This window comes from Dendrobates tinctorius, unplaced genomic scaffold, assembly GCF_039654945.1.
Source record: "Dendrobates tinctorius isolate UK_male_01 unplaced genomic scaffold, ASM3965494v1 ptg000082l, whole genome shotgun sequence".
NCBI classification, from domain to species: Eukaryota; Metazoa; Chordata; class Amphibia; order Anura; family Dendrobatidae; genus Dendrobates; species Dendrobates tinctorius.
In genome coordinates this window covers 277936-305630 of record NW_027361750.1, presented here as the reverse complement: position 1 = coordinate 305630, position 27695 = coordinate 277936, and the positions used below count along the sequence as shown (strand labels likewise).

Genomic DNA, 27695 nt, shown 5'->3' with positions numbered 1-27695 from the left:
TCACCACCAGAGGGAGAACGGAAGGGGAACTCTCAACTGGTGGAGCAGAAAATGAGTTCATGACAGGCTCCTCTCCGTACACCTCGTACACACACGGCTCCTCTCCGTACACCTCGTACACACACGGCTCCTCTCCGTACACCTCGTACACACACGGCTCCTCTCCGTACACCTCGTACACACACGGCTCCTCTCAGTACACCCCGCTCCGTACACTTCATACACACACGGCTCCGCGCCGCACACCTCGTACACACACGACTGCGCTCCATACACTTTGTACATGTCACGGTCACATGTGTCTGGACGCAGCGAGTACCGCAAGGCGAACCCATAAGACACCCGTGACCCTGGATACAGTGCCTCCAGTGGGGCGAATTTAAATAATAAAATGTGCAGCTGGATACACCGCCTCCAACTGGCGAATTTAGGTATTACACGTTATACATACAGTAGTCTGGAAACCCCGCCTCCAGTTAGGTGAATTTAAATAATAAAGGGAAACCTGGGTAACATTAACAATGGTGGGCCCTGTAATAGGGAAGTGGAGACCTCCTGTACTCCCCTGAGCCAGTGTCCCTGCACTCCTAACGTTCCCTATGCTGGTTCCGCACCGGGCGACGCACAGGAACCTAAAAACCCTAGCTTGCCCTGAACCTAAACCCTCACTAGGGAACTGGTCGGTGCGGAAACTAATCCCACCACTGCACTAACACACGAGTGAAAATGACAATACAGGGGAAACACCACTTAGCTTTGCGCTGTTGCGTACGCTCCTAGCAACAGAGCCCACCACCTGTGTGCATCTTCTCCTCCACCCGGATCCATCACCATAACTGGATCCTTCACCATAGTGCAGCCTTGGAGAAGAGTCCACCACCAGTTGCAGCTGTCCAGTAACAGAGTCCCAAAGATGAGTTCAGTTCCTGTCCAAAAAGTCAAGCATGCTTGCGTTCAGCTCTCAGCAACCAAGTCCCGCATGCTGAGTGAAACTCTCTCCATAGTAGTCACTCCACCAAGCCATGCAAACACTTTCTGCCGACACCATAAACTGTGACTCCACCACGCCATGCCAGCCCTTCTTGCAGACCACCTAGCTGGCACTCGTCCCCTTTGGCTGGGCTGCGCAGGACTCATGTTCAGCTCCTTCCTCACCCAGGCTTCCTTTTGAATGACTAACACACAATATCACCAACATTCATCAAACCCACCTGAACTCTCTTAAAGAGCCTCACACCTGATTTATAATTACGTGCACTAAACCAAAGAAACTAAAGTGCACTACCACTCACCACCACCGGGGCAACTTAGAATGAACGACACCACGTGTAATAATTCTAAGGGCCACCGGGGGCAATCACATCACTTTCGCACCTAGCCAAAGGAAAAAAAGTTCACTTATCCATTTAATCTGTCAGATCCACGCTGGATCATGACAGTACACACACGGCTCCGCTCCGTACACACACGGCTCCGCTCCGTACACACACTGCTCTGCTACATCCACACTGTAAAACCCTCCTGACCCCACACATAAACTTACCTTCATCCACCACCATGACAACCAGCACAAACAGCAGCGTCCTGCATACACTGAGGCCCCTGATCATGTGACCCCTGACTCCTCCCCTTCCTGTGACCTCATCACAGGTCCTGTGCACACAGAACAGCCATCGCGCGCTCCTGAATGCGTGCCTTCCACCTGCCTCAGGGAGTGAGACATGTGGTGCACCGCGGGCCGCAGATGCCTGCCTCAGGGGCCGCATGCGGCCCGCGTGTTTGAGACCTCTGCTCTAGACAAATCACACAAACAATCCATACTACAAAAATGCTACAAAGAAATGCTGAAAAATTAGCGTTTTTAACAAAGCGTTTTTACTACCAAGAGAGGAGGTTTTGGCAACGTGTGAACAATACGTAAGTCATTCCTATAAGCATGTATCAAAGTAAGTACACCAACCTTATCATGTCTAATAAATCTATTAAATGTGTGAAGTGGGAATACTTTGTGTCCATAAAGACACTCGTTTTAGTAAAAAAGTAACAATTTAAGTGCAAGTACCGTAACTGTTTATAGAGTATGTTTGTAGCAAAGTCGTCTCTCCTATAAAGCTATATATAAAACTTATATAAGGGTTATTTATGTTTTTTGTACTTTAAAATAAAGTTCAGATGCAATTTTATGTTCTATTTTCCACCTTTACCCTTTCTTAGCAATATGTAAGGGGCAAATAAGGTAACAACATTGTACAACGCAATGCACAAGCCCAGGGAAGTCATTAACACAACGCTGGAGGAGTCAAACCAATGATTATGGTTTGAACCAAAATGGAGCAAGGAGCCAAAGGCACAACTGTGTCACAAAATGCCGGGAGGGTAACGCTTTTTAATTATACTTGATACCACTTGAATGGTGTTTGAAAAGCTGTCTCCTGCTGATGAGAAATGTTCAGCCTTGAAAACCTTAAGAGCTACGAAATTCATCTGGCATTTTCCGGAGCAGAGGAAAGGTTAATAACTGATTGGCAAATGGTGGGGAACTCGTGCGCCCTCCAGTTAATTAAGACACATTACGTCGGTGCCATTATTTACACAAATACATAAAGGATATTTCACTCTACAAACATTTTACAATTGCTTTGTGAGCTAATTCCCACAGGTTCTCAAACAGATGTTAAAAAAAAAAATATGTATTACTTGTTTTAGACATTTCAGTGGTGCCAAAATTCAGATGCCAGCAGGACGCTGTTTTTTTTGGCTTCACCTCGTCTTATAAATATGCAGACGTATCAGCATGAAGTCAAATTTCCCTTGAGGGAATTTCATTTTTATCTCTTCCACTGTCAATCACAGTATTTGCTGTGCGCACACACTTAAATGTATGTTTGGACACAATGAATTCATGTTTTATAGCGCACGCTCCATATATTTTACGCAATCACGCCGGGCCTCCAAATCACAGTCAAACGAGGTTTGAAAATCAACACGATGTCCTAGAAATCTTGAGACGATCTGCTGGTCTTTTTTATTGGCATCACTGGATTTTGTCTGTACATGAATCTGTATGTCAAATTGTGAGCCATGGGGGAAAATTAGCCACATGATATCTTTGGTTACGGGTCAGGATCTGCTTCAAAATATGGCAGGAGAACCAACCCCAACCCAAAAATTTATTAAGTGACGATTTTATTAAAATAATCAAAAAGGGACAGACACTGTTTTTTTTCACTTGATAAAGACACTGGTATGGTCTTGAACCGCGTTGTGAATAAAAAGCCTTATGCGCATCATCAATTCTGAAGAACTGATTTACTCCAGGAGCGCAGCCCACCTACGTGTTCATCCAACTGGGTCCAAGGTACAGACCAGTGTTGGCAAACCTTTTAGAGACCAAGTGCCCAAACCTGCAACCCAAAAACCACTAATTTATCGCAAAGTGCCAACACGGCTATTTAACCTGAATACTGAGGTTATAGTTGAGAAAAAACAACACAACACAGAGAGCCAAGGGGGCAGTAGAGAGCAACCACAGACAGGAGCATGGGTTCCAGACTGAAGATATTAAGTAATATATGCTTCCTATCCTGGTATATATGCGCCCACTTTCTGGTATACGCACCCTCATCCTGATATACATGCCCCCATCCTGATATATGCCCTTTATCTTGGAATATGTCCCCCATTCTGATATACATGCCACCCCATCTATGTTTATTACCTCATCTTAATATATGCTCCCCATCCCTGTATATGCTCCTCCAATCCATGTTGTGCCCCCGTCCATGTATATGTGCCCCCAATCCATGTATATGATCCCACATCCTTGTATGTGTTACCCATCCTGGTATATGCATTTCACCCTGGTATATTCTCCCCAATGTTTATATATGCCCCATCCTTGTATACATTCCCAATCCTGCTAGCGCCACAAAAAAAAAAAGGCATAAACACACAATATACATACACGCCTACTCATCTTCCTTCCTCTCCCCTGCCGCATTGCCTTCTGAATCTGGCAGCTGACTTCAGTGTCCAAGTGTCAGGGCTGCATGACATTACTGCCATGCGCCCAGTCATGTGTGCACCAACATCAGCTGCTGGCCTTTGATTGGCCAGCGGCATCCATTGCGGTGCACGGACCTGACAGGTTCATGCGCTACAATACACCATAGCTGGAAGTGCGTCTTAGATGAAGTAGGTGCTGGTGTCGCCGGGCTTCTCACCTGCCAAGCCCGAAATGAAACTAGTGCAGAGGCAATGGAGTGCATGCCCCCTCTGGCACGTGTGCTATAGGTTCGCCACCACTAGTGTAGACACTAGTACGTTCTTAAAAGTTTTGTAAACTGTCTGGTTACACTCATGTTGTGGTTTCTCTTTTATATCTGAAACCACAATACTAACTTTGCTTACTCTATAGCAAAATGCATTCTTTCCTTCGGTTATATGCACACAGTCTTAGGTTTTCAGTAGAAACTTAAAATATGAGTTTTGAGACTTGGAGGATAATTTAAAAAGTTTCTGCTTCAATACCTCGTTGAGTGTGCAAAGCCTTCCAAAGAGTCTGGTCAGGTCTGCAAAGGTTTATCCACTTAGAATACTTTGTAAACACAGTTATATTTTTCTGTCTAACATGAAATTGGTTATCCACCTTGCAATTAGATTTCAGTCCAAACTTGCTTTCTCTAGCCTCAGTGTTGCACTGTCTATTGCTGGCTGGATAATGAGTTTAAGGAGAATCCAAAGGGTGTGTGCACACGTTGCGGAATAGCCTGCGGGTTTTTCTGCAGAGAATCCGCATCTCTTGGCAGAAAACGCAGGGTAAAACGCATGCTGTTTTCCAGCGGAATTGATGCGGAATTTTTTTGGTTTTCCTGCGGATTTGATGCGGATTCTAGTGCGTTTTGGCTGTACGGATTTGTTGTAAACTTAGTCCCTTGTGCTTCTGGAGAGAGAGGAGAGAGAGATTGATTTGTATGTGCCAGAATGGAAACCGCAGCTGCGGATCCACAAAAACAATTGACATGCTGCGGAAAATAAAATGCTGCGATTCCGCATGGAATTCTCCGCACCATGTGCACAGCGTTTTTGCTTTTCCCATTCATTAACATTGTGTGCACAACGCACTGCTGATTTGAGGCAATTCCACGCACCCAAAAACGCTGCGGAAACACCAAAATCCGCAACGTGTGCACATACCCTAAGTGTGCTTGTTCTGAGGACCCCACAACAGAACAGAGCTATTAACTCTTTACCTTGTCTTTTTTGAGCTTCTGTCAGCTAATTTATGACCACAGCCAATTCAATATTGAATTGAAACAAAAAGCCCGTAAAAGCCAAACAATGCAACATTTTTAACCCCTTAACCCCCAAGAGTGGTTGGCGCGTTCATGACCGGGCCAATTTTTACAATTCTGACCATTGTCCCTTTATGAGGTAATAACTCTGAAACGCTTCCATGGATCCCGGTGATTCTGACATTGTTTTCTCGTGACATATTGTACTTCATGTTAGTGGTAAAATTTCTTTGATATAGCTTGCAGAAAAAAACCGGAAATTTGGCGAAAATTTCGCAATTTTCCAACTTTGAATTTTCATACCCTTAAATCACAGAGATATGGCACACAAAAAACTTAATAAGTAACATTCCCCACATGTTTACTTTACATCAGCACAATTTTGGAACCAAAATTTTATTTGTTAGGAAGTTATAAGGGTTAAAGCGATTTCTCATTTTTACAACACCATTTTTTTTTTAGGGACCACAACACATTTGAAGTCACTTTAAGGGGTCTATATGATAGAAAATACTCAAAAGTGACAACATTCTAAAAACTGCACCCCTCAAGGTGCTCAAAACCACATTCAAGAAGCTTATTAACCCTTCAGGTGCTTCACAGGAATTTTTTTTTTTAAATGAACATTTAACTTTTTTTCACAAAAAAATTACTTCAGGTCCAATTTTTTTTTATTTTACCAAGGGTAACAGGAGAAAATGGACCCCAAAAGTTGTTGTGCAATTTGTCCTGAGTACGCCGATACCCATATGTGAGGGGAACCACTGTTTGGGCGCATGGCAGAGCACGGAAGGGAAGGACTTTCTCAATGCAAAATTGGCTGGAATTGAGATAGGACGCCATGTCGCGTTTGGAGTGACCCCATTTTAGAAACTAAACCCCCACTCAAGGAACTTCGATGTGTGGTGAGAACTTTGAACCCCCAAGTGCTTTACAGAAGTTTATAATGTACAGCTGTAAAATTAAAAAAAATCATTTTTTCCAAAAACATGATTTTTTCCACCCCCAATTTTTATTTCCACAAGGGAAACAGGACTCCAAAAGTTATTGTGCAATTTGTCCTGAGTAGGCTGATACCCCATATGTGGGGGTAAACCACTGTTTGGGTGCATGGCAGAGCTTGGAAGGGAAGGAGCACCGTTTGACTTTTTCAACGCAGAATTGGCTGGAATTGAGATCAGACGCTATGTCGCGTTTGGAGAGCACCTGATGTGCCTTAACAGTGGAAACCCTGCAATTCTAACTCCAACCCTAACCCCAACACACCCCTAGCCCTAATTCCAACCCTAACCCAAACCCTAATGGGAAAATTGAAAAAACACATTTTATTTAATTTTATTATTTTTCCCTAACTAAGGGGGTGATAAAGGGGGGTTTGATTTACTATTGATAGCGGGTTCTTATGTTTGGCAGCTGTCATACGCTAAAAGACGCTTTTTATTGCAAAAAAAATAGTTTTTGCATCGCTGCATTTTGAGAGCTATAATTTTTCCATATTTTGGCCCACAGAGTCATGTGATGTCTTATTTTTGGCGGGACGAGTTGACGTTTTTATTGGTACCATTTTCAGGCACGTGACATTTTTTGATCACTTTTTATTCCGATTTTTGGGACGCAGAATGAACAAAAACCAGCAATTCATGAATTTCTTTTTTTTGGGGGGTGGGGGCGTTTACACCGTTCCGCGTGTGGTAAAATTGATAAAGCAGTTTTATTCTTCGGGTTAGTACGATGACAGCGATACCTCATTTATACCTTTTTTTATGTTTTGGCACTTTTATACAATAAAAACTATTTTATATAAAAAAATATTTTTGCATTGCTTTATTCTGCGAGCTATAACTTTTTTTATATTTTCACTGACGACGCTGTAAAGCTGCTCGTTTTTTGTAGGACAAGATGACGTTTTCAGCGGTACCATGGTTATTTATATTCGTCTTTTTGATCGCGTGTTATTGCACTTTTTGTTCGGCGGTATGATAATAAAGCATTGTTTTTTGCCTTGTTTTTTGTTTTTTTTGGAATGGGTTTACTAAAGGGGTTAACTAGTGGGACAGTTTTATAGGGCGGGTCGTTACTGACGCGGTGAGACTAGATATGTATACTTTTATTGTTTTTTTGTTTTTTTTACCAAAAGAAATTTATTGGGGAATATTTTTTTTTCTTTATTTAGGAATTTTTTTAAAAATTATTACTACGCTTTTTTTTTTTTTTTTACTTTATTACATTGTCCCAGAGTGGGACATTACTATATAAAATCAAATCGCTGACCTGACACTTTGCACTGCACTTTGTCAGATCAGCGATCTGAAAGGTAGTTTAGGAGGCTTCTCAGTGCCTGCTCTCTGCATGCACTGAGAAGCTACCTCTCTGCAGGACCCGGATGGCCCCCGTGGCCATCTTGGATCCGGGGGCGCGATGCTTCCCTATGCCCCCGACACACTGTTTGATCATGTTTGATCGCAGTGTGCCGGGTGTTAATGTGCTGGGAGTAGTCCATGACACTGTACATGCATTAAAGTACACAAGAAATAAAATATCCCCTAAAGTGAACAACCCTCTTGATGTTGGTCTGGTTAAAAATCAAGAAAATATGCACCTCGTGTCTCCTGTAACTGCTTTAAAAACAAAGGAAATACAAAAAAAACCCCTGCAATGCTGAAAAGTGGGCAACTGGTTCTCCTTAAGTAGACCGGCTATACATGGAATATACTCCGTGGAAGAAATTGTGCAAATTGGATCTTTCCCAGAATATCCCTAGTCATGTTGCAGCTCTGTTAAAAGGACCAGACATTGACTTTCAGGGTAGCACTAACCTCCAATAGATGGCACTAGAAAAAGTTATTTTTTTTTTTGTGAGGGAGCCAACATGCAAAAGTGAGAAACATCTCACACTCATTACTCCACCTTCAGAAAGTCAATGGAGAAAGCTGTACATGGATTGTGGGCCCCATTAGCTTTTTTATCTGTAGACCAGCAGGGATGTCAAATGCAAATACATAGTAGGCCAAAGTTAATAACTTGGACAAAGTCCATAGGCCAACCTAGATAATATTAATGGCTACAGAAACAAAAAAGGGGGGTATAAGTTGGGGGGAATCTGCCAGGTCTAGGGAGAACCCCAATACTGCAGAAGTTATGATTGTAAGGTTGTTACATAGCGGTATACAGGGGAATGCAAAGGGCATGGTGACTCTCAAATACAGTGAAGTGGAGAACATCAGAAGTACATAAATAGCACTAAAACAAGAATATTCAAAATGGTAACCAGTGAACAAAAAGGTTAGGAACTCAAAATATAGGAAAAGGATAATGTACAAACAAAAAAAATAAATGGAGAATACATGGCCAAATAGAGCAATAAAATAAATCATGGCATGAGTACACCAGCGTAATAGCATACCTGTGCTCTTCTTGTGGAGAAGATCGAGGGTAGAAGACGCTTTGCTCTCCGAGATGTATGGGCGAGCACGGGGAAGTGCGCGCTGATGTAGGGAGAAGAGGAGGGAACTCCCTGCTTGGGTGAATACTAGTCAGGAGGTTAGTCATACCTGGGGAGCGTGATACCGATAACATGAGGCATGTTGTAAGTGTCAGTCCGGAAACATGGGATTTGTTGTACTAGCATAAGCTGTACTGGCGGGCCAGCTCTAGCAAACAATTGGAATTATGTCGCAGGCCAAACATGACATCTACGCTGAAGGCTGAGAAGTGTATATATTATTAGGCGACCATGTTCTTGTGTAACGTGTAATCAAAAATTTGTAACATATCCAATAGAAAGGCCATCATTGTTATTCACCGGAATACAGTACATTCGCACAGCAGTTTTCTGGGCAGTGTTTTGCATCAGCATTTGTAAGCAAAAACTAGGAGTGGTTCCAGAAAATGGAAGAGATGAATAGTTCTACGTTTTGGCTTATAAATACTGATGGAAAATGCTGATTAAAATTCTGCTGTGTAAAATGGCTTTTTAAAGTTTTTTTTCTCTTTTACCAAATTTGCAAGCAAGGTATTAAAATATTCACAGATCTTTAGATCCTATTAGCATTTATTAGGATGAGCGTAAAACAAAATGCTATCTAATGGGAACATTTCTTTAAGGACAAGCCCCGATGTGCAATCACAACTATATCTCTTACAGAATACTTCTTAAATATTTGTATACAAGTGTGGGAACATTTGTTGTTTTATCAGTCGCCTGTATACTATCTTATGGGAGTGTCATACTGGAAAGCTTGGAAATCCCCCCCAAAATTCTCTAAAAAGTGTTTTCAGTAAAAGGCTTCAACTTCAGACATCCTGAGAAATAAAATGTTAATTCCTTTGGACTGCAGTAGCTCACGATCAGTTTAGAATCGTATTATCTATTACTAATGGGCTTTGCGAGACTTTTTGTACTAATCACAGTAAGTTGTGTTTAGATGTTTATAAGAACAATTGGTACTGCAAAGGAAAATTACATGAGATAATTACTTTTCACAAAGATTCCCTGGGTTTAATTATACACACATGGTTCTGCTTATCTGTAATAACTACACGACAATCCACAGCCAAAAAAAAGAGAAAAAAAAAGTAGCAACGACTGGTTTATATCGCAGCCCAATGACAAGTTGTTTGTCTTAAAGCTTTGCAGAAAAAAAAAAAAAAACGTTTTCATGGTCAAGAAGAAAAAAGGAAACCTATTTGTAAACCATCTGGAAAGTAACACGATTACATAAATCATATAACTAAACACAACTAGAAATTAAAGTCTTCATTTCATTTCAGTGTTGTTGTTTTTTTTAAAGTAGGTGTAGTGGAGACCAGGTCTGTGGAGTCAGAGTCCATTATGGTGGAGTCGGAGTCAGAGGTTTGGCTTATCGACTCCACAGCCCTGGTGGAGGCAAGTCCACGGACAGGATTCCTCCAGTTAGGGTACCGTTACACTAAGCGATGCACCAGCAATCCCGACAACGATATGGATCGCTGGAGCATCGCTAAGTGATCGCTAGTGAGCTGCCACACCGGCAGATCTCACCAGCAGCATAGCAGGGGTCGGGGGTCGCTACTTACCTGTCAGACGCGGCGATCCCGACGTCCTCCCGCCCGCGTTCATGCGTCGCTCGTGGGCGCCACAGGAAGCCCAGCAGGAAGCGCCCGATGAGAAATGGTCCAGGACCTTCTCGCGCAATCAGCGATGAGCAGCGGGGGAGTCGGTCGCAGGTAAGTATCACACATAGTGATATTGCTAGCGATATCGCTGCTGCGTCACAAAACCAGTGATGTTTCAGTGATATTGCTAGCGATCTCGCTGTGTGTAACGGGGGCTTTATACCTACACATACGGATAAGCCCCAGTCACACACAGCGATCTTGCTAGCGAGATCGCTGCTGAGTCACAAGTTTTATGACGCAACAGCGATCTCACCAGCGAGATCGCTGTGTGTGAAACTGACCAGCGACCGGCCCCACCTGCCGGGTATCGCTGATCGTCCTGTAATGGCCAGGACATTTTTTTGATCGCTGGTCTCCCGCTGGCCAGCACGCATCGCTGGGTGTGGCAGGCGGGAGACCAGCGATCAGTGAGCTGGCGCTGGTAACTAAGGTACACATCGGGTTTCTAAGTGCCGCTCTCCGCTTAGAAACCCGATGTGTACCTTGGTTACCAGCTCCCTGCACCACCGCGCTGGTAACTAAGGTACACAGAGGGTAACTAAGCGACGTGCGTCGCTTGTTACCCGCGTGTCGCTGGTGCTGATCGCTGGTGAAGCTGCCTGTTTGGCAGCTCACCAGCGATCATGTAGCGACACACCAGCGATCCTGACAAGGTCATATTGTTGTCGGGATCGCTGGTGCGTCGCTATGTGTGATGGGGCCCATAGGGTCATGAAATTCACACACTGGCTGGATTACATACTAAAGGACACAGACCAACATTAAGGGTATGTCCATTGTGCATAAGCTGAGCGATACAGTAAAACCTACAACAAAATTCTCAGCATATCCACCCCATCATATGGACATACTCTATATAAACTACAAAAAAATGGGAGCACTAAGCCAATGTAAAACATATCATCCTTATTAGTTACATAACTAAATAAAATAAACATTTATAAAGAACAAAGAAAGTCAGACAAAAAAAACCATGGGCAGAACATACAAACTCCTTCCAGTTAACATCTCTGGAGGAGTGAGGACTACAAGGGAGAAAGGAATCCAAGTTTCATTCAAGAACATTTTGTAGAACCTTTTTGTCAGTAGAAATACAAGAAACAGACAGTCCGGCTATGAGGATGACGCACATTACAATATCCCGATTATAGATTGGGACATTAGTATTAGATATGGGATATTAGTATTGGTGCGGCGCACAATGCCAGTATATGTCCACTCCCATATATGCGCTTACAAGGGATGGTGTAGATAGCCCCTGGAAGCCACAGAATATTATTTGCCATGAGTATGAGAGTGATGCACCACGCAATGGTTTATATTGTGGATCTATGACTTAATGCCCCGTGTCCATGATCTAGTGCGCTTATATATTATGATGCAGTGCATTTCAATATACTTCTACTGTTAATCTGACTGTTACTCCTATTTCCTGCTGGGCATCTGGTTTTACGCACAAGACCTACTTACACACTGTGATGCATTACTACCAACTGGATGGATTCATTGAGCTTAGCCACCACCTGCCTGTTAGTTCTTCCCAAAGTGAAAAAATGTAATAGTCCCAGATAACCACTTTAAATAAGAAGGCTGTGTGATGCATTATTAGCTTGATGACATAATTATATTTCTATAGAGCCAACATATTCAGCAGCAATTTACAATTAGGCAAGGATATTTACAGGCAAGGACATTACCAAGTAAGACCTAGTTCAATAGTTACCAAAAAAGTGAGGGTCCTGGTCACAAACATACATATGAGGAAATAGGGGGGACACAGGTAGAGAGAGCCATCATGTATGGTCCAGCCATCATTATAATAAATAGGGGTTTTCATATAAGGCTTCATGATCCAGTCACCAGCCAGGATCTAAGTGCAGTTACCAAGTCCTATTGGATGCATTTCTATATTTGTCATGCCATAATAAAGCAACTTGATCATTATTGGACGCTGAAGCCACGTTCTTCTACTTGTGTCCTGCAATGGGTGTCTTTGGCCAAATTTAAACTTGGAGATGGAAGTGGATATAAAACCTGAGCTGCCGAGAATCCAAATCACAATAGGAGACCAGATGCGGTATGGATGCGATTTGTCAACGCGTTTCGAGGGGATCACACATTGTCATCAGAACATACTATGGATCATTGTGGTTTGTCCTGATGAAGAGCTATGATCACCTCGCAACGCGTTAACAAATAAAACCGCATCTTGTCCCCTATTGTATTTTGGATCCTCGGCAGTGCGGGTTTTATATCCACTTCCATCTCCAAGTTTGAATACTATCAGTTTTGGTGGGTCTGTAGCAGCAGTCTACTTAAAAGTGAACAAATGGGTTGCGACTTTCACAACCTCCCCAGGTGAGCAAATCCGTTTTTTCTCTTTTCTTAGTAATCCGGATAAGACCCTATTGCGCTCTTTGTCATCTCAGTTTTTTATATAAACATTTGGCCAACTTTAGACATGGAATTTAGGGCTTAAATGTATAAATACTGTTAAAGCGTTCTGAACAAGCCCTCAAAAACTGTTTTGATATTAATTAAATTAATTACTTGACTTGTTCTCATACGATCTGCAGCTGGCAATGCCATTAGCGGGTGTAGGGATAGGAAGACTAATTGCAGTTGATTAAAATGTCACATGTATATAGAGAGCGAGTTGTGCCGCACTGGGCTTATTACCGGATGGACATCCAGCTACGTGTCACACCGGGTCCAGTGTTTTCATATCATACTGTGAGGGCCAGAACAAAAATAAAGCCAGCCATTAAAATCAGGCCGCAGCACAAAGCTCCAGACAAGTTTAGTAACTTGTGAACTTTTACTTTTTAATTCAATCTGATGGCTCTTACGGCTGATATTTTGATTTCCAGGAAAAAGAAAACACCATCGGTATTAACTCTATTGTGTAGATTTGCCTGCTATGGAATTTCTTGGATTGATAAATATCTACAATCTGTATTTCTACTATAGGAGTTTATAGATACCGAGCAGAGCCTTCGATGTGCTACTTTGTAAAGATCATGTCAGGATGAAAATGTCAGGCAACCAATTTTTGAAAAGATCAAATCAATAGAGTGCTGCATTATATAACACCAAGCTAATATTACACATGCCCAGTACTGTGTGAATGCTGACAAAAAAACAAATTTGAAATTTGACAATCATCTGAACACTTCTAATATATTTTTCTAATCATCTACTTTTTTTTTTTGTATAGGGACATGAATACCTGCCCAATCTTCTGACCTGCAAGATCAGCTGTGTGACAGGGGTCTTGGGAGATTAAGGTTAAAGGGGTTGTCTTTGTAGTCTACTTTACATCACCAACATAATACAACTATTTCCGGAGTTAAATGGTAACTGTCTTTTCAACATATTTTGCATAAATCAATAATACAAGTGAATATAAGAAACTTAGTAATAACAAATTTTTTTATCAAAGAAAACTTCTTCATTCTCCAGTTATAAGCCCCTTCCAAGCCTCCCTCTAGACTTAATCATCCATTTTGAAAAAAAAAACAGTTCAAAACCATCTTGGTCAAAGAAAGACTAACTGTCCAATCCAACAGTGAGGTGTCAGGTTACATCTCCTATTAAACTCTTGGATTGGGGGGGAAAAGAGGAGTGATGCTCTTTCTACAACTTCATACAACTGTTTTACCTCCCTCCTGTGCTGAATTCACAGCAACACAGCTCAGTACAGCTGGAATGACAGGTATAGTGCCATGCGAAAGTATTCGGCCCAGTGGAACTTTTCAACCTTTTCACACATATCATGCTTCAAACATAAAGATACCAAATATAAATTTTTGGTGAAGAATCAACAAGTGGGACACAATTGTGAAGTTGAACGAAATTTATTGGTTATTTTAAATTTTTGTGTAAAGTCAAAAACCAGTTTTGTACATCGAGAGACTGAAATTCTTGCCCATTCTTCCTTGGCAAACAGCTCGAGCTCCGTGAGGTTGGATGAAGATCGTTTGTGAAGAGCAGTTTTCAGCTCTTTTCACAGATTCTCGATTGGATTCAGGTCTGGACTTTGACTTGGCCATTCTAACACCTGGATACGTTTATTTGTGAACCATTCCATCGTAGATTTTGCTTTATGTTTGGGATCATTGTCTTGTTGGAAGACAAATCTCCGTCCCAGTCTCAGGTCTTTTGCAGACTCCAACAGGTTTTCTTCAAGAATGGTCCTGTATTTGGCTCCATCCATCTTCCCATCAATTTTAACCATCTTCACTGTCCCTACTGAAGAAAAGCAGGCACAAACCATGATGCTGCCACCACGTTTGATAGTGGGGATGGTGTGTTCAGGGTGATGAGCTCTGTTGCCTTTACGCCAAACATATCGTTTGGCATTGTTGCCAAAAAGTTTGATTTTGGTTACATCTGACCAGAGCACCTTCTTCCACATGTTTGAGGCGTCTCCCAGGTGGCTTGATGCAAACTTTAAGCAACACTTTTTATGGATATCTTTGAGAAATGGTTTTCTTCTTGCCACTCTTCCATAAAGGCCAGATTTGTGCAGTGTATGACTGATTGTTGTCCTGTGGACAGACTGTCCACCTCAGCTGTAGATCTCTGCAGTTCATCCAGAGTGATCATGGGTCTCTTAGCTGCATCTCTGATCAGTCTTCTGCTTGTTTGAGATAAAAGTTTAGAGGGACGGTCGGGTCTTGGTAGATTTGCAGTGGTATGATACGCCTTCCATTTCAATATGATTGCTTGCACAGTGCTCCTTGGGATGTTTAAAGTTTTTGAAATCATTTTGTATCCAAATCCAGCTTTAAACTTCTCCACATCAGTATCACGGACCTGCCTGCTGTCTTCCTTGGTCTTCATGATGCTCTCTATGCTTCAAACAAAACCCTGAGACTATCACAGAGCAGGTGCATTTATACGGAGACTTGATTACACACATGTGGATTATATTTATCATCATTAGTCATTTAGAACAACATTGGATCATTCAGAGATCCACAATGAACTTCTGGAGTGAGTTTACTGCACTGAAAGTAAAGGGGCTGAATAATATTGCACGCCCCACTTTTCAGTTTTCGAATTTCCACAAAAATGTAAAATAACCAATACATTTCGTTCAACTTCACAATTGTGTTCCACTTGTTGATTCTTCACCAAAAATTTACATTTAGTATCTTTATGTTTGAAGCATGACATGTGGGAAAAGGTCGAAAAGTTCCAGGGGGCTGAATACTTTCGCAAGGCACTATATTCTTTAAGATCGCAGAACAAAAAGGCAAAATCTACACAAAGAGAATCTTCGTAATCTGCATTAGATCTGAATATTTCCAAGTGAAAATGGGAATGCAGGAAAAGGTTTTTCATAGAAAAAACTTTGTGTTTTAAACTACCACCTTTTTTTCCAGGAAAATACACACTAAACACGTGAATGCACGTCATGGCTACATCAACACTAAAATTATTCATACAAAATAATTGACATATTTTCATTTACATGCCATGATTCAATGATAACAAGAAGCTTTTCCAACAAACACAGATGATATCAGCAGAAACTGAGAACGTATTGTTTCCAAAGATGCAAAAATTATCACTTGTGCCAAGGCAAGAGCTCATTACACACTTTTTACCATGAAACAAAACCATTGGCTAAAAGCAGGAAGAGGCGGATCTGGGCAGGGAATAGCTCCGAAGTGACAGAGGCAGTGTCAGATCTATCATAGTCTTTTAGTCTCATTTGCATATTGATACAAACACTGATTTCTCAGTAATGGAGGAATAGACTGGCCATGTAAAGGTTTTTCTGGATTTGTCCTTGAAAGATACATGTTCATTTAAATAATTTTGGTTGTGAAATCCTGCTGATTGATTTGCTTCGTATTCCTCTTTGACTGATCTTTCAATCTTAATTAATGGTTGAAATCGGTTTTCAGTGAAGACAGAACTTCACATTAGACAAGAGATGACAGTTGGTGCTTTTAAAATTCTATGGAGAGGGGAGAGTGATGAGGAGGGAAAAGCTAGTGGAAGACAGACATTCTGCTGCAAGCGCTACGGAAATGATAGTTACAGTTCTCCACAAATCTTTATGAGCGCCAAATGTAATCTCTGTACTGGTAAAATCTGTATTCACTGAAGACAGATTTTACCAGTGAACTGTGAACTTTGAGAATGACTAACGAGTCATGGAGGCAGAATGAAGTAGATTTCTTTGATCAAATAAATTACAATAGTTTTTTCTTTTCATTTGTACTATTTACGGATTAAAAAAAAAAAAAAAAAAAAACACGGTTCCTTGCTAAATCACATTTTTGTTATTGATTTTTTATTTCTCCAAGGTGATGTTTTAGTTATATTGGAGCCCCCATAAGATATAAGGCTTTCATTACCATTCAATGAGGATAAATATTTGATAGTCTGACTGTGAGCACAGTCCATCCAGGGTCGTACTGGCCCACCGGAGAATTGGAGGATTCTCTGGTGGGCCCAGGCACTGACACCTGCTGGCATACTGGCCAGCAGCAGCCTAGGGTCCCCACTGCACCAGGGGACCCCAGCCAGCGGATATGGGGCCCCTGAGTGAATGGGGACCGCCCTGTGCCAGCAGAGCAGCTGGAGACAGGATCCTGTCCCCGCTGCTAAAGAGAAATGAACATTCACGCTTCCCCACTCCCCGCATGGGCGTGGAGAGGAGTGAATACCATTTCACTTTAAAAGAGGGCAGCGTTAGCCGCAGGCTGTAGCTAGCACTGCCCGCATGTAAAGCCCCACCACCACCGATCCACTCTCTCACACACAAAGCACCGTACCACATACACACACGCACGCAGACACACAGCCCCCCACCTCTCTGCAAGTTCCCCACAGCACATCCCGGCATCCTGCTTTCTGCCCAGCGCTTTCTGTCTGAGACAGCGCAGCTTGACGTCATCATTCAGCGTGCTGCTTCAGACAGAAAGCTGCTGGCGAGGAACAGGCTGCTGGGATGTGCTGCGGGGAACTTGAGGAGAGGAGTTTGGTGCTGTGTTTGTGCATGCGTGTGTAGGAGTAGTGCGGTGCTTTGTGCGTGAGAGAGTGGTGCTGTATGCATGTATTGGAGATTGGCAATGATGGAGTGGTGAGGAAGGAGGCAATGATGGAGGTGATGAAATGGGCAATGATGGGGTGGTGGGGGAGAAGGCAATGATGGTGGTGGGGGGAGGCAATGACGGAGGAGTTGAAGTGGGCAATGATGGGGGTGGTGGGGGAGAAATCAATGGTGGTTGCGGTGTAAAGGACAATGATTGTAGTGTTGGAAAAAACAATTTTGGTGGGGGGGAGGCAATGATTGAGGTGGTGAAAAGGGCAATGATGGGATGGTGGGGGAGAAGGCAATGATGGTGGTGGGGAGGCAATGATAGGAGTGGTGGGGGAGAAAGCAATGACGGAGGTGGTGATGAAGACAATGATTGGGGTGGTGATGAGGACAATGATGGGGGTGAAGGGGGAGAACAATGATGGAGGTGGAGAGGGGCTGCATTATACCCGATGAGGGGGCCACATTATATTCTGTGGGGAGACTTCATTATATTCTTGAGGGCTACAGTATACTCTATGGGGGGCTGCATTATATTCTATGAGAGGGGGCTGCATTATATTCTATGAGAGGGGGCTGCATTATATTCTATGATGGGGGCTACATTATTTTATGAGGGAGGCTACATTATATTCTATGAGGGTGCTACCCCAACCCCTGATAAATAATTAAGACGTGTACTACCTTATATTATACCCTGATATTAGCGTGTTATACCACACAATTGGTGGTCTTGTAGTTATTTCTATGTAGCTACATAGGGGCTCCAAGAATGATTTTCACTGGTGGGCCCACTGGTGCTCCAGTCCGACGCTAAATCCATCAACTTCTCATTATTTGCCCTCACAATTATTGAGCCGTTGTGATGATTATCAACACGTTAAGTCGACCTAATAAAGTGGGATCATGAAGCACCTGGCCGCATGAAAGAAACTCTCAACAAACATTAACAAGATATATGGTGGTGAAATTCGCCGGACACCTAGCAACAGTTGACTATTCAGAAATGTTTTTTGATCTTGCGATGCCTGAAGAAGAGATTCTTTCTGGAAAGAAAAAAACCCCTGAAAAATGTCATCACCAACCTTCACGTGAAACAATCTCCATTTCCTTCATTTCTTTCAAATAATCATCTATAAAGATCTTTACCAAAATGTGCTTTTTAGTACACTTAATGTATTCCAAATGAAGTCCAGATGTATGAGGCTGGAGGAACAGTTCTCAGGACTGAAAAAGATGACATAAATCTCGCAGCTGACTGAGATCCTGTTGAGCTCAGTTGGGGAAACTCACAAAGGACTTGTTTTGGGCCAGAAAAGCTGCTGGGTATGAAGACAGATGTGTACACTCCTATTAAAAAAAGAATGATTAAAAAGGGAGAGAAAAAAAAAAAGGCTGCAGTAAGTCAATACCAATATTCCCAAAGTCCAAGTAGGACAAAGATTTATTTCCTTTGACTTAAATAAAAATAAAAAAAATAGAAAAAAAAGCAATATTTATTTTAATTAAAGAGCAAATGAATCAAAGGAAATTTTGCACATCCGCGTCTCCATCTAAATAAACCGAGACTATTGTTTTGTATTGATGACTTCACAAGCATAAAATGCATAACGCTCACATTCGTGTTTATCCAGATGCCAGAGGAACATAGAAAATATCTTCCATTTGTTCCAGATTTCGTACTCAGTGTGAACATGATCATTTGGCAAAGGTGGCACATTGACAAACACACGTTTATAATGCCACATACGGCTTTTGTGTGTTTGTCAGGGTTTATATAACCGAGAAAAAAAAATTGCACACATTTTTAAAATAAATTGCATTTGCACCTAATTCCTTCAATCTACAATCTAAAGATCTCTATACTGTATATAAAAATGAATGTATGTATGGGTGTATCACCAACCAATCACCAAAGAATCTTTCATTTCACCAGAGCTGTTCAAAAGAAGCTGAGCTGTGATTGGTTGCTATGAACAACAGTTTTCCTTGCAACCAATCACTAAGCATCTCTCATTTCTCCAGAGCTGGTTAAAAGTAGCTGAGCAGTAATTGGTTGCTATGAGCAAGTTTTCCCACTTGACAACACCTCAGCAGACACTGACATGGTGGGAGAAATCTAGCATCCCCAGGAACATAAGCTCCCAGCCATTGTCTGTCCCCAGGGATCTCCGGTATGGAAGGCAGGGCAAATCCATCCAGTGCTTTGGTTCTGACCCCAGGCCTCTCTTAACCCCTTCACTACCAAGGGTGGTTTGCACGTTAACTTCCGGGCCAATTTTTACAATTCTGACCACTGTCCCTTTATGAGGTAATAACTCTGAAACGCTTCCATGGATCACGGTGATTCTGACATTGTTTTCTCGTGACATATTGTACTTCATGTTAGTGGTAAAATTTCATTCATATAATTTGCGTTTATTTGTGAGAAAAACGGAAATTTGGCGAAAATTTTGAAAATTTCGCAATTTTCCAACTTTTAATTTTTATGTCCTTAAATCACAGAGATACGGCACACAAAAAACTTGATAACTAACATTTCCCACATGTTTACTTTACATCAGCACAATTTTGGAACCAAAATTTTTTTTTGTTAGGAAGTTATAAGGGTTAAAAGTTGACCAGCGATTTCTCATTTCTACAACACCATTTTATTTTTAGGACCACATCACATTTGAAGCCACTTTGAGGGGTCTATAGGATAGAAAATACCCAAAGTGACACCATTCTAAAAACTGCACCCCTTAAGGTGCTCAAAACCACATTCAAGAAGTTTATTAACCCTTTAGGTGCGTCACAGGAATTTTTTTGAATATTTAAAAAAAAATATGAACATCTAACTTTTTTTCACAAAAAAAATACTTCATGTTCAATTTTTTTTATTTTACCAAGGGTAACAGGAGAAATTGGACTGCAAAAGTTATTGTGCAATTTGTCCTGAGTACGCTGATACCTGATACTGTTTCGGCGCATGGCAGAGCTCAGAATGGAAGGAGCGCCGTTTGACTTTTTCAATGCAAAATTGGCTGGAATTCAGATCGGACGCCATGTCACATTTGGAGAGTCCCTGATGTACCTAAACAGTGGAAACCCCCTACAATTGACCCCATTTTGGAAGCTAGACCCCCCAAGGAACTTATCTAGATATGTGGTGAGAACTTTGAACCCACAAGGGCTTTACAGAAGTTCATAACGTACAGCGGTACAATTAAAAAATCATTTTTTCAACAAAAATGATCTTTTCACCCCAATTTTTATGTTCCCAAGGGTAACAGGACCCCAAAAGTTATTGTGCAATTTGTCCTGAGTACGCTGATACCCAACATGTGGGGGTAAACCACTATTTGGGCGCATGGCAGAGCTCGGAAGGGAAGCAGCGCCATTTGACGTTTTTGGCTGGAATTGAGATCGGACATCATGTCGCGATTGGAAAACCCCTGATGTACCAAAACAGTGGAAACCCCCCACAAATGACACCATTTTGGAAACTAGACCCTCTAAGGAACTTATCTAGATGTGTGGTGAGAACTTTGAACCCCCAAGAGCTTCACAGAAGTTTATAACGCCCAGGCGTGAAAATAAAAAAATATTTTTTTTCCACAAAAATGATATTTTTGCCCCCAAATGTTTATTTTCCTAAGGGCAACAGGAGAAATAGGACCCCAAAAGTTGTTTTGCAAATTGTCCTGAGTAGGCTGATACCCCATATGAGGGGGTAAAACACTGTTTGGGTGAATGGCAAAGCTTGGAAGGGAAGGAGCACCATTTGACTTTTTCAAAGCAGAATTGTCTGGAATTGAGATCAGACGCCATGTTGCGTTTGGAGAGCACCTGATGTGCACAAATAGTGGAAACCCCCAATTCTAACCCTAACCCTAATGGGAAAATGGAAATAAATACATTTTTTTAATTTTATTATTTTTCCCTAACTAAGGGGGTGATAACGAGGGGGTTTGATTTACTATTTATGGCGCTTTTTATGTTTGGCAGCTGTCACACGCTAAAAGACGCTTTTTATTGTAAAAATAGTTCTTGCATCACCACATATTGAGAGCTATAATTTTTCCATATTTTGACCCACCGAGTCATGTGAGGTCTTATTTTTTGCGGGACGAGTTGACGCTTTTATTGGTATCATGTTCAGGCATGTGACATTTTTTGATCGCTTTTTATTTCGTTTTTTGGGAAGCAGAATTTACAAAAACCAGCGTTTCATGAATTTCTTTTGGGTGGTGCGTTTACGCCGTTCTGGGTGCGGTAAAATTTATAAGGCTGTTTTATTCTTCGGGTCAGTACGGTTACAGCAATACCTCATTTAGGTCGTTTTTTTATGTTTTGGCGCTTTTATGCAATGAAAACAATTTTATATAAAAAATAATTATTTTTGCATCACTTTATTCTGCGAGCTATAACTTTTTTATTTTTTCGCTGATGATGCTGTATGGTGGCTCGTTTTTTGCGGGACAAGATGACGTTTTCAGCGGTACCATGGATATTTATATGCGTCTTTTTGATCGCGTGTTATTGCACTTTTTGTTCGGCGGTATGATAATAAATCATTATTTTTTGCTTTGTTTTTTATTTTTATTTTTTAAGGGGTTCGCTTAAGGGGTTAACTATTGGGACAGTTTTATAGGGCGGGTCGTTACGGACGCGGCGATACCAAATATGTGTACTTTTATTGTTTGTTTTTTTTTTATTTCCAAAAAATGAATTTATTGGGGATTTTTTTTTTTTTTTTTAAATCTATTTAGCGATTTTTGTAAAAAAAATTTTACACTTTTTTTTTTTTTTTTTTACTTTATTACAATGTCCCAGGGGGGACATAACTGTCCTGTGACAGATCGCTGATCTGCCACATCACAGATCACTGTGACAGATCAGCGATCTGTCACAGGCACTGCACAGGCTTCCTCATGCCTGCGCTTTGCAGGCACTGAGGAAGCCAGCTTCCTGCAGGCCCCCGGAGGTCCCCGTCGCCATATTGGATCCGGGGATCTGCAGGAAAGGAGTCCCCCGCAGCAGCGCTGCACATTGCGCTGCCGTGGGGGGCTCAGGGAAGCACGGAGGGAGCCCCCTCCATGCCGTTGCTTCCCTTTAACCCCCGGTACACCGCGATCGTGTTTGATCGCGGTGTGCAAGGGGTTAACGTGTCGGGGGTGGTCCGTGACCGCCCCTGACACATTGTGCCGGGTGTCAGCTATGATAATTAGCTGACACTCGGCCGCGATCAGCGGCGCTCACCACGTGGGCGCCGCTGATCGCGGTGACGTAATATTCCGTCCTTGGTAATTAGGTCCAGGGTCACATGGACGGAATATTACGTCAATTGTAGGTAAGGGGTTAAAGGATTCCCGGTATGGAAGTTAGAGCAATTCCACTCAGCGTTCTGGTTCTGACCCAAGGCTCTCTTAAAGGGATCTCCTGTACGGAAGTTAGGGCAAATCCCTCAGCGCCTGATTCTGACCCCAGGGTTCTATTAAAGGGATCATTGGTATGCAAGTCAAGGCAAATCCACTCAGCGCTCTGGTTCTGACCCCAGGCTGACGGGATGATGTGGGATATTACTGGTAGTTGTCCAGTGGTTCTGGCTGACAGGATGATGTGAGATATTAGGGGTAGAAGTCCGGCGGATGTGACGGGATGATGTGGGATATTAGGGGTAGTAGTCCGGTGGCTTTAAGGGAATGATGTGGGATATTAGTAGTCAGGTGGCTCTGGTTGATGGGATGATGTAGGATATTATAGTGAATGTGGCTATGCGGAGTGGGCGGGGCTATACACTCATCTCTCTCTCTCTCTCTCTCTATATATATATATATATATATATATATATATATATATATATATATATATATTTTATCATTATAATTTGCTATAACTATCCGTAGTTCGCTACTATGCCCGGGCAGCGCCGGGCACTTCAGCTAGTATTTTATTAAATTTATAAAATATAGCCGCTTTCCTATATAAGTATTGCCACTATTGTGTATGGAGTGTGACGGTATGAGCAGTCCAGCTACTTTCACATGAATGAGCAGAGTGGCGACATCAGACGCTGTCCATGAACAAGAAAACATATCATGGACCATATGAATTTACCCATTTCCCAACTATTAGGGTATGCTCACATCGAGATGGATTCTCCGCACTTATTTAGATAGAAAAAGTGTATATTTATTACAATAGCAGTATTGTGGATGAGATTTTGCTAAATCTGATTAGGCCAAATCAACCTTCAGCTTAGATGTCCATGGTTCAATCCCCAGCATGTCAATTTATTCCACAAATTTTAAGAGCGGATTTCACCCTTTGCAAACGAAAAAAAAAAAAAAAAAAAAAAAAATCACATGATTTGGTGTGGGTTTTTTTGCAGCTATAGATTTTCCACAGCTGAATTTCAGTCCTGTTTGGACAAACCCCTACATTAAAAATGGAAACTAAGAGAAAGTTTATGCTACTGCTCCATAAACAGAGGTCTTTAAAATGTTTCCTATACAATTCCATCTCTACTTGCAAACAGAATACAGCAAAGCGGAATTAGAATAGCTCATGTCTGTCTCCTTCACCATGTAGTTAAAGCAAAGGGTCACCGGATTTCACAATACAAACTGCATACATTATTAAATAAATCTCACTCCTCATATGGGTTTTTAAAATGAATACAGCATCTTTATTAGAATGGTTGTATAATCCTTTATGACATGCAATTTCTACCCATCTAGCTTGACAGCTCCTCAGTGTCCCTCCTCCCTGCTGCTTCTGAGATCTCACACTGCTCAGTATAAGCTGCAGCTGTCAGTCAGGCAGGAAGGCTGGTTTAGCTTACAAAGCGAGATAAATACCGTAACCGCCTGAGGATTTGAATATTAAATGTCTCCAGCACATAAAAATGTTGTATGGCCATCCCCTACGTAGGAGAAAACAAGCGCGAGTCCTCGGATGTAGCAGCACATGCTTGGAGCGGTGCTTCCACAACAGCTGGAGATGCACTGCCATATTGTGGGGAGACAATCAGATGGAACTTGTCTGTAACACTGGATGTTAATGGGGGGAAGGCACGTTTTCCTCGCATGTGCACTGATAATCAGATAGCCATCTTTTTACTGTAGTAGTTGAACAGCTGGGCTGTAATGTAAGCATGCTGTGAAAACACTCAACATGACTGGTCTGTGTCAAATTAAAGTTGCTTCCCCACATAGTAAATATATGAAGTCTCCGGACTAGATCTACGCCGCATTTATTTAGGAGAATGATCAAACAGCATGAAAGTAGAAGAAAAGACATAAATGTGACATAGGAGCTCACTATACAATCCCATATATGCAACCATTTTATATTTAATACAACCTGGAAAACGGTCTTAAAAAAACACACACATTGCGGAATTAATTGGAGTTTGTGTCCCTTCCAAATTCATACTGTGCCAGATGTTGGGAGTGAAACCAGACAGCGGTCTGACAGTATATTTCTGGGTAGGACGTTAATGATCTTTTTGTTATTCCAACTCTTAATCGTACAGCTCTCCAGATGTGAGGTCCTTACCGAGTAAGTGGGAGCATGGCTGATAATCCGGCACGCTCAGGTGCTAACGCTTATAGGATTGTCATGACCATTTGTCTCAAAGAAAAATTGTAGTCAAAAATCTAAAGAAACAGGTATGAATGTGTTCACACTGTACATTGTAAAGGTTACATGCTTCCGGTATGGTTATAGAACCAGCCCATATATGCTTCCCCTTTTTTAAGACATAGTGGAGATCGCCTGCAAAGAATGACCCGTGTTCTGGAACAATTACCACATTTTTTTTTTTAAATTAAAGTAATTTTTATTGAAATTTTCAATACAAAAAGGAAAAACAAAGAAGAAAACAACAACCCGCAATAGAGGTACATACACCTCTAACCCCGCTCTCCCCTTCCCCCCAGTTTACAACCCCAATGCAAACAATATTTTAATGGTAAAATGGTATAGCTGATTACATATAGTGCCGCTCCCAAAATTGTTACAATAGTACAAAGGAAGATAACAGGTTAATATAAGTCTCAGTTAAAGAGCTACATATCTGAAGTCTCCTTATTGTAAGCCAAATCAAATTATCATTTAATAATCTCTGTCAGAGTCAAATCTTGTTCCAACTTTATATCTTCGTATTAAGATAGACCCAACCTGAACCTGGTCAGCTCTCTCGACGCAAGACCAGAATGATCAATCCAACATGCCCATATTTTTTCAAATTTGGAAACAGAATCTCTCTTGCGATATATATCTCTTTCCAAATTAACTAGCCAGTTAATTTTGAATACATATTCTGCAATTGAGGGGGTTTGGTGGGAGATCCAATATTGGGCTACTAATTTTCTGGCCATAAAACGCATTCTAGATACAGGTAACGTCCCAACCTCTTCTGTTGGCAAGTCTTCTATATTTCCTAGGATACATACAATGGGGGTTCTGCTCAGCTCAACCGAATATACTCTATTAATTATCCCTATTACTCCACTCCAGAACGCTTCAAGATTTGGACACGACCATAACATGGCAGTAGGGTGGCTGTGTTTGTTCGACACCTTGGACAAAGAGGATCGTGCCTAACTCCAATATCGAACAAAAACTTGGGAGTGCGATAAACGTGATGAATTACATATAAATGTGACAAATGGTGGGCTTCTCCCAGCGACAGTCCGGGAACTCTTTCTAATACTTCTGACCATAAATCGTCCTCAATATGTCCAATATCTCGCTCCCACCCCTCCTGGCTCCAAAAGCATTAAGCAAGAGGCAACACTAACCCACTAACCAACTACCACCTTGAAGTCAAGGACAAAGTTGTTGAGACGTACAAGTCAGGGTTGGGTTATAAAAAAAATAATAATACAAATATAAATAATTATATAAACATATCTCCCAATCTCTGATGACCCCCATCAAATCCAAGATCATCAAATGGAAAGATCTTGGTACCACAACAAACCTGCCAGGTAAGGGCATTAATGAGAGAGGCAGCACAGACAAAAGGTAGCCCTGAAGGAGCTGCAGAGTTCCCAAGCAGACAGAAGGATCTCTCCATATGACCACAATAAACCATACACTCCATAGAGGTGGCCTTTATGGAAGAGTGAGCAGTAAAAAAGCTTTACTTACACACAAAAATTGTAAGACTTGTTTTGAGTTTGCCACAAGACATGTGGGAGACACCCCAAATGCATGGAGGAAGGTTCTGTGGTCAGATGAGACCAAAATTAAACCTTTTGACCACCAAGGTAAATGCTATGTTTGGCGTCAAAACAACATAGCTCATCACTGCAACCACAGTGATTTGTTGTTTCACAAAAAAAAAAAAAAGAAAACCAAATGTTCACAGTTGTAGGCATGTTTTTTACCTGAACTGATGCAAGCCCTCAAAAAAAACACAAAAACTGTAAAATTCTAGGTTATGAGGTAGCAAAACCTGAAAAATGCAAAATGGGGTAAATACTGTATTTTTCAGATTATAAGAAGCACTTTTTTCCCTCCAAATTTTGGAGGAAAGTGTGTGTGTGTGGGGGGGGGGGGGGTGCGTCTTATAATCCGAATCTGTGTGCTGTAGAGGAGGGGGGCAGCTCTGGAGTGATGTCAGGGGGCTTGGGTGGGCTGTCTGCGGACTGCAGAGACAGCGGGAGGTCCCGTGCTCCCGCTCATTAGCCTCATGTGATATTCACTGCACCCACTGTCCATCACCTCGGTGCTGAAGCCGCGCCAAGTTGGTAGACAGAGGAGCGGCACATATTGCATGTGCCTGCACTCTCTCCCCCCCCCCATCATGGATATCCCCCCCCCCGCCCCATCACTATAGTCACTATATTCACCTTCGGATGATGGCTCCGTGCTCCCAGCTCCCCCGTGTGTCTTCAGGACCTTCCGTCACGTGACCACTTGGACCTGCGGTCATGTGACGCCCAGTGTGCACTGTGGTCATGTGACGGAAGGTCCTGAAGCTATGATGAAGTGCCTGTATGAGCATCTCCTGCCGTGCGCCCTCGCAGAGGGGAAATGGCAATAGCGAAAGGATGAATGTAGTCTGGTGAGGATGTCAGCACAGACACAGGAAGAGTCACGGGGGAGCTGGGAGCACCGAGCCATCATCGGAAAGTGAGTTAAGTGTTTATTATTTTATCATGTGCTTGCCAGCAGGGGGAATATAG

The 27695-nt window shown here is 42.0% G+C and overlaps 1 protein-coding gene across 2 annotated transcripts in view; it reads right to left on the bottom strand.

Moving 5' to 3' along the window:
- The window catches only part of STAU2 (staufen double-stranded RNA binding protein 2), a 322980-nt gene that overhangs the window by 21411 nt on the left and 273874 nt on the right, over positions 1 to 27695 (bottom strand). The window lies entirely within an intron of this gene.